A 9,054-nucleotide genomic window follows, 5' to 3' on the forward strand; every position below is an offset into this window, starting at 1 on the left:
AACGAGCCCGTGGGCACGCGGAGACTAACATCATCTTCTGCACCTTTTGTCGTTCTGACCCGTGAAGTCAGGTGACATGCATGGTTACCTTATGGTTACCCGCACCTTTCGTCAATCAGGGGCAGACGAGCCCATTGACACGCTGAGACTAATATCGTCCTCTACACCTTTTGACATCCTGACCCGTGAAGTCAGGTGACATGCAGGGTTTCGTTATGGTTACCCGCACCTTTTGTCAACCAGGGGCAAACGAGCCCGATGACGCAAGGAGAGTAACATCGTCTTCGGCACCTTTTGTCGTCCTGACTCGTGAAGTCAGGTGACATGCGGGGTTACCTTATGGTTACCCGCACCTTTCGTCAACCAGGGGCAAAGGAGCCCATTGATGCACAGAGACTAACATCGTCTTCTGCACCTTTTGTCGTCCTAACCCGTGAAGTCAGGTGACATGCGAGGTTACCTTATAGTTAGCTGCACCTTTCGTCAACCAGGGGGAAACGAGCCCGTTGACGCGCGGAGACTAACATCGTCCTCTGCACCTTTTGTCGTCCTGACCAGTGAAGTCAAGTGACATGCGGGGTTACCTTATGGTTACCCACACCATTCGTCAACCATGGGCAAACGAGCCCATAGACGCAAGGAGAGTTACATCGTCTTCTGCACCTTTTGTCGACCTGACCCGTGAAGTCAGATGACATGCGGGGTTACCTTATGGTTACTCGCACCTTTCGTCAACGAGGGGCAAATGAGCCCATTAACGCCCGGAGACTAAAATCATCTTCTGCACGTTTTATCGTCCCTACCCGTGAAGTCAGGTGACATGCGGGTTACCTTATGGTTATCCACACCTTTGTTCAACCAGGGGCAAACGAGCTTGTTGACGCGCGGGGACTAACATCGTCTTGTGCACCTTTTGTCGTCCTGCCCTGTGAAGTCAAATGATATGCGGGGTTACCTTATGGTTACCCGCACCTTTGGTCAACCAGGGGTAAACGAGCCCGTTGGTGCGCGGAGATTAACATCGTCCTCGACACCTTTTTCCGTCTTGACCCGTGAGGTAAAGTGACATGCGGGGTTACCTTATGGTTACCCGCACCTTTCGTCAACCAGGGGCAAACGAGCCCGTTGACGCGCGGAGACTAACATTGTCTGCTGCACCTTTTGTCGTCCTGACCCGTGATGTCAAGTGATATGCGGGGTTACCATATGGTTACCCGCACCTTTTGTCAACCAGGGGCAAACGAGCCCGATGACGCAAGGAGAGTAACATTGTCTTCTGCACCTTTTGTCGTCCTGACTCGTGAAGTCAGGTGACATGCGGGGTTACCATATGGTTACCCGTACCTTTCGTCAACAAGGGGCAAACGAGCCCGTTGACACGCTGAGACTAATATCGTCTTCTACACCTTTTGACATCCTGACCCGTGAAGTCTGGTGACATGCGGGGTTAGCTTATGGTTACCCGTACCTTTCGTCAACCAGGTGCAAACGAGCCCGTTGACGCGTGGAGACTAACATTGTCTTCTAAACCTTTTGTCGTCCTGACCCGTGAAGTCAGTTGACATGCGGGGTTACCTTATGGTTACCCGCACCTTTCGTCAACCAGGGGCAAATGATCCCATTAACGCCCGGAGACTAAAATCATCTTCTGCACGTTTTATCATCTGTACCCGTGAAGTCAGGTGACATGCGGGGTTACCTTATGGTTATCCACAACTTTGGTCAACCAGGGGCAAACGAGCCTGTTGACGAGCGGGGACTAACATCGTCTTCTGCACCTTTTGTCGTCCTGCCCCGTGAAGTCAAATGATATGCGGGTTTACCTTGTGGTTACCCGCACCTTTGGTCAACCAGGGGCAAATGAGCCCGTTGGCGCGCGGAGATTAACATCGTCCTCGGCACCTTTTTCCGTCTTGACCCGTGAGGTAAAGTGACATGCGGGGTTACCTTATGGTTACCCGCACCTTTCGTCAACCCGGGACAAACGAGCCGGTTGACGCGCAGAGAGTAACATAGTCTGCTGCACCTTTTATCGTCCTGACCCATGAAGTCAAGTTATATGCAGGGTAACCATATGGTTACCCGCACCTTTGGTCAACCAGGGGCAAACGAGCCCGTTGGCGCGCGGAGACTAGCATCATCTTCTATACTGTCGCAACCTACCCTTCGGCGGGAGGGCGACGCGTGACTCGCGGGATGCGTGTTCCACGAAAGGAATACGCGCGGAGTCGCTACCAACGTTTATTTGAGGAAAACGTCGGAAAAACCGGAAAAGGCGCGATCTACGAACTTTTAAGTTGAAAGGTTCGGGAGTTGTATTTACGCACGGGGAAGGTATTAGCACCCCACACGTCCGTCCCAAGGGACGGCAGCCTTTAATCGAATGTGCAAACATGACTTTGATTTTTACGTTCCCTTTTATGTCCTTATATCCTTTTTATATTTTTCCTTTTTTGTGGTCAACAAGGGTGTTTCCCTTTGCTCCTACGTATTCCTCAATTTGGGATGAGAAAATCAGACCTACGTAGTTCTTTCTTATCAAGTGATTCTTTTTTTTTTGCTTAAGTGGTGATCATTTTAAGGCGTTGGACCTTAAAAATGATCCATTTTACTTAGTGAGAAATTGAAATGACAAACTTCAAAAGCCTATTTTTGTGGACGAGCTCGACTAGGCGAGTTGATTTTAGCCTTAATTTCACTTTAGTTATTAGTCAATTCGATTAAGAATGAGAAATCCCAAAGAGAAAACGTCCGATTGATTTTTCGCTTAAGCACGTCAACAGGGGGTATAAAAAGTAAACAAAACCAGAATAAAAATGCATGAAACACAATGTGGACCACCATGGGTGCATAGAATGAATCGAAAAGCTTGGTTCGAGGTACTTACCCGTTGAAGATCGAAGAACGATGAAGAACGAATGAAGAACGTCGAAGAACGGTTGAAACCTTTGCGAAATTCCTCACGGAAAACGTTACGGAAACGTTTCGGAAGCGCCTCGGCTTAGATTTTCTTCACGGAAACAATTTTTCCAAGCAAATTCGAAAGAGAGAGAAGTGCCAAAGGGGCTAAACCCTTTTCTTCTTCACTTCCTCCCCTATTTATAGCAAAATAGGGGAGGTGGTTGCCGCCCAGCTCGCCCAGGCGAGCCAGGTTGCTTCCTCCAGAAGCAACAGCCTTCTGGAGGAATATTCTGGAGGGCCCAAGTGGGCCTTGGTGCTATTTGCACCCCCATTTTTACTAAGTACACCCCCCTCTGCTTTTTTTTGGTGATTCTTTTTTCGTAAAGTTACGGAAACTTACGAATTTCGTAACGATACTTGTTTTCTTTCCGTAATGTTACGGAACCTTGCGAATTACATAATCATCCCCTTTTTGACTTACGGAATGTTACGGAACCTCACTTAATTATGCAACGATGCTTCCATTTGATTTCCGGTGTGTCACGGAAACTTACGGATTGTGCATCAATATTTTTTGGTTTTTCGGCATGTCCTGGAATTTCACAAATTGCCTAATGATGGGTACCAAGCACCTCACAAGGACCAAAGAAAGGTCGCATGTCATCAAGCAAAGGTCCCCGGACGAAATTAGGGTATGACAGTTGCCCCTCTTTACTTGTCTTTTATTGGAGATAAAAGGAAAGTAAAGATAAGACACTAATTTTGTTCCTCTCGATTTGACGAGAGTCGCGGGTGACCATAAAATATCCACATGCAAATGACTTGTTGTTCCCGGATTTTCACAAATTGCCTAATGATGGGTGCCAAGCACCTCACAAGGACCAAAGAAAGGTCGCATGTCATCAAGCAAAGGTCCCCGGACAAAAATTAGTGTATGACACTAATTTCGCTCCTCTCGGTTGACGAGAGTCGCGGGCGACCATGACTTGTCGTTCCCGGATTTTCACAAATTGCCTAATGATGGGTGCCAAGCACCTCACAAGGACCAAAGAAAGGTCGCATGTCATCAGGCAAAGGTCCCCGGACGAAAATTAGTGTATGACACTAATTTCGCTCCTCTCGGTTGACGAGAGTCGCGGGCGACCATGACTTGTCGTTCCCGGATTTTCACAAATTGCCTAATGATGGGTGCCAAGCACCTCACAAGGACCAAAGAAAGGTCGCATGTCATCAAGCAAAGGTCCCCGGACGAAAATTAGTGTATGACACTAATTTCGCTCCTCTCGGTGGACGAGAGTCGCGGGTGACCATGACTTGTCGTTCCCGGATTTTCACAAATTGCCTAATGATGGGTGCCAAGCACCTTACAAGGACCAAAGAAAGGTCGCATGTCATCAAGCAAAGGTCCCCGGACGAAAATTAGTGTATGACACTAATTTCGCTCCTCTCGGTTGACGAGAGTCGCGGGTGACCATGACTTGTCGTTCCCGGATTTTCACAAATTGCCTAATGATGGGTGCCAAGCACCTCACAAGGACCAAAGAAAGGTCGCATGTCATCAAGCAAAGGTCCCCGGACGAAAATTAGTGTATGACACTAATTTCGCTCCTCTCGGTTGACGAGAGTCGCGGGTGACCATGAAATTTCCGCATGTAAATGACTTGTTGTTCCCGGAGGAACAAAAGGTTCAGAAGACTATGTCAGCCTCTGCATGCTATCAAGCGTTCTGTCTTACAGATAGCAAAAGAATGTTTATACGGATAATCACTCGGGTATTTCCGCGTATCATCGGGCCCGCCGCCTCTGGATGACACAAGGGTGTGGATAACCGTAAGGTATCTCCGCATATCATCGGGCCCGCCGCCTCTCGATGACACAAGGGTGCAGAATGACCAAATTTTGTCTCTGCTTGTCATCGGGCCCGCCGCCTCTGGATGACACAAGGGTGCAGAATGACCAAATTTTGTCTCTGCTTGTCATCGGGCCCGCCGCCTCTGGATGACAAAAGGGTGCGGATAACCGTAAGGTATCTCCGCGTATCATCAGGCCCGCCGCCTCTGGATGACACAAGCGTGCGGATAACCGTAAGGTATCTCCGCGTATCATCGGGCCCGCCGCCTCTGGATGACACAAGGGTGCGGATAACCGTAAGGTATCTCCGCGTATCATCGGGCCCGCCGCCTCTGGATGACACAAGGGTGCAGAATGACCAAATTTTGTCTCTGCTTGTCATCGGGCCCGCCGCCTCTGGATGACACAAGGGTGCATGTCACATGACCTCAGGGTCAGTATGACAAGGATTATGGGGCGGCCGACAAAAGCAAGGCTCTTGCTCCTACGTATCCTCCAATGAGGAACTCAGACCTACGTAGTTCTAGATAATTTGTGAGACTTGAAAAGTCTCCATCGGAAAATGCTGACATCTCCGGAAAGGGCGCAGATGACCATATTGGCCTCTGCTCGTCAATCACACTTGGGGTGACTGAATGACGAGGTGCGGATAACCGTAAGGTGTCTCCGCGGGCTACCAGCTCTTGGGTCATGGCAACAAAAGGCGGTGTGGTCGACAAAAGCGAGGCTCTTGCTCCTACGTATCCTCCAATGAGGAACTCAGACCTACGTAGTTCTGGATAATTTGTGAGACTTGAAAAAGTCTCGGTGTTTTCTTTGCTAAAATGCAAACATGCTTTAGTAAAGAGATAAATATTCCAACTGATTAGAGCAGCATACGCTTTTTTTTTTTAGTGAAAAACAGTGCATTTACCGGGGAAGGAGAGTCTGCTGATGAAATCCCCCATAACCTTAACTGAGATTTTGGATGTTAGCATTTCGTTTCTAAATGAACATTTAGAGGAAACACTGGGTTCGACAAAATAGAAGAAAATCACTCAAAGTGTATCAACCTCGCACAGGTAAGTGTTTCATCCTAATTCCGAACCATAGATATATCCTGACTTGACTTTGCAAATTACATGTGTGATCATGGATCAATAGGACTTCCCTTGGGAATGGGTTCTTTTGGTGGGTTTTTTCGGCTTTTGTGTGTTTTTGGCTTTTGATTTTTGTTGGCTTTTTCTTTTTCTGTTTTTTTTGTTTAGTGCGGGGCGAAAAAGTGGCTAGCGCACGGGATTTTGGTTGGTAATCAAAGGGAGAAGACCATTTTAGGTCGTGGTTTCCTTTCCTTCTTTTTTGTTCATTTGGTGACAATTCTGTATTGTTCAGATATTGTCCGGTCCAAAGACCTTTCTGCACATTTCTTCTGTTTTTCCTTCGATCCCTGATCAGGAGCTTTCTTTCCTTCTTCTTCTTCCTTTTTTACTTTCTCCCATTCTTTGATTGGGAATTTCCTTTCTTTTCTTTTTGCTTTCTCCCACTCTTTGATTGGGGAATTTTCCTTCTTTTCTTTTTTTGCTTTCATTGGAAATTTTCCTTCTCTTTTTCTTTGATTGGAAATTTCCCTTCTATTATTTTTTGCTTCCGAGGGTAAGGATTATGGTGAGTCAGGATTTTGGCTCAAAGCTTGTAGAATGGCTAGACATGATACATGTCAGGGCTTGGTTTGGTTCAAGGATAAAAGGGATGCCCCACATTATTTCCATGACACAAATGCAAAAATGATGATTTGGAAACTTTATGCAAAACTGGTCATGCATGCGCCTATGCGGACGCTCAAGTGTCAAATTTTTATGGTCATGTGATGCTAGGGCTCAGGATTCATTTCCTCTATTTTAAATCAACCCAATGTTTCCAAAATATGTTCTTTTATCAATTTGTGCATTCCTCCAAGTCCATTTCGGGCGTCCGAGGAAATTTTCACAGCATTCACCCTTCAGGTGTAGACACGTTTTTTCTTCAAAAATCGGTTATGATCAATGAATTTTTTTTCAAAGAAAAGTTGGAAATCATCTCTTTTCAAAAGCATGTCGGTTTTTAGCTAGACAACTTATTTTCTCTTTTTCCACCTTTTTCCTTACTTGCTTTTCCCCCTTTTTTTTTCTTATTTGCTCTCTTTTTCTTTACTTGCTCTCTTCTTTTCCCTTTTGTTCTCTTTTCCATTTCATTTTTTTTTCTTTTCTATTTTTATTTTTATCATGATTTTTGTTTATTTTACATATATATTTTTTGGACGATGTTCCTAAACGAAGAACTCTACACGGTTCCAGAATTTCAAACATCATCGATAGTAATGACATATAAACACTAACGCAACAATCTAAAAAAAATGTATGCGCTGTACAAATGACAATCGAAACAACAAAAACAAACATTAGTCTCTCAAGTCAAAACAATAACATAGAATAAAAATGATAAAAGAAATATGAAAGAAAACATGAATCTGGGGATCTCCCAGTCACGTATCTCCACTCCCTCCCAAGAAGTCAAGCAAATCGGCCATCTCCTCGTCCTCGTGGGCCTCTTCTCCATCGCCGGGAGCTTCGGGGGGTGCCTCTCCTGCTTGGGCCTCGGGCCAATCTCCGGGCCATGCAACCTACTAGCTTCTCATAGTAGAACACTGGCAGAGTGTCTACCATCATGGTGATCATCTCTCTCTCAACCATGGGAGGAGCTACTTGTGCCGCCAAATCCCTCCATCGCTGCGCATATTCTTTAAAGGTTTCACCCTCTTTCTTGAACATATTCTGCAGTTGAGTACGGTCAGGAGCCATATCAGAATTGTACTGATACTGCCTTAGGAAGGCGGTAATCAGATCCTTCCAAGTACGGATATGGGAAGCTTCCAAATTAGTGTACCACACTACTGCGGCTCCGGCCAAGCTATCCTGAAAGAAGTGTATTAATAGCTTTTCATCTTTAGAGTGGGCGCCCATCTTACGGCAGTACATCTTGAGATGATTTTTGGGACAAGTCGTCCCTTTATACTTGTCGAAGTCCGGCACTTTGAACTTCGGGGGAATAACAACATCGGGTACTAAGCAAAGATCCGTCATGTCTGCGAACGGATAATCCCCAAATCCTTCCATGGCCCTCAATCTTTCCTCAAGGAGATCGAGCTTCCTCCTTTCTTCAGTTGCCGGAGGCGGCCCTTCCGTGGACAAAACTATTGGTGGTGCTGCGATGTTGGGTTGAGGCAACGTGCCTGGTGCCGGCACTTCGGGGATCGGGGGATAGAACTCGACATCCCTTCGAGCATAGTCTTGAGGGTCTTTGTGGACTTCGTCGGGCTGCTGAGGAGGCTCTCTTTCATGGACGGGAGAAGCAATGTGGCCCGCATCTTCTTGCAAGACGGGTGGTGAATAGTTGGGCGGCAATCCATAAGGGTAAGCCGCTCGGTTGTATCCCAGGTGAGGGCTGCCATCGTGTCCCAGCGTGTCCCTTCCCCGTCCTACTATGTTTGAGGGAGGATGGTGCGTAGTTGCCAAGAGAATCGGGTCTGCTTCGGCAGCCGAACTAACAGCGGCGGCGGTGGCCGTGTTCTTCTCTATGAGCTGCTTCATACTTAACATGGCCTCCATCATGGAGGCCATTTGTTCTTTCAGAGCCGACATGTCGGCTTTCATCTGTTCCTGCGTCTCCTCTTGATCACCCATCGTTCTAGATTTGGATCTGGTGTGATAGGGATACCTTGCGGCGCGTTTAGTTATGGTGTTTTTCCCTAAAAAACCAAACGTGAGGAGGGGGTAAAGAAAGAAAATGCATGCTAGAGATGAAATGTAGGAGTGATTTGATTTGCACAAGCTTTTTGGAGTAGAAACATGGGACCAACTCATTTTATTTCAAAAAGGAAGTTGTATCTAGTCAAGGTCTGAAAGACCATACAAGTTTCCTAACGATTTCTAATTATGTGGGCCATTAAGTCTATCATATGCTGACAATAGCCGAGAAGCCCATGAATCTCTTCGGGGGCGGAGTAAGTGTCTGCCATCGCCTTGGCCTTGGCTAACAAGCGGGGAAGTTCTTGACTCCCGTTCAAGGTAAGAGCAAACCGATCCATCCACATGGTTGCCTCTTGGTGTAAAGAGTCGATCACCCTTCCCCTAGCCTCTTTTTCCGCATATACTTGAGCATACTCGTCCGCGATTCTATGCTCGTGGGCCGTGGCTAGACCTAACTCTTCTTGGTACTTGGCGATGATAGCTAGCATGTTGGTCTCCGTCTCGCATAAACGCTGAGACAAGCTTCTTTTGGACCTTG

Source organism: Glycine max, chromosome 9, assembly GCF_000004515.6.
Source record: "Glycine max cultivar Williams 82 chromosome 9, Glycine_max_v4.0, whole genome shotgun sequence".
Lineage (NCBI taxonomy): Eukaryota > Viridiplantae > Streptophyta > Magnoliopsida > Fabales > Fabaceae > Glycine > Glycine max.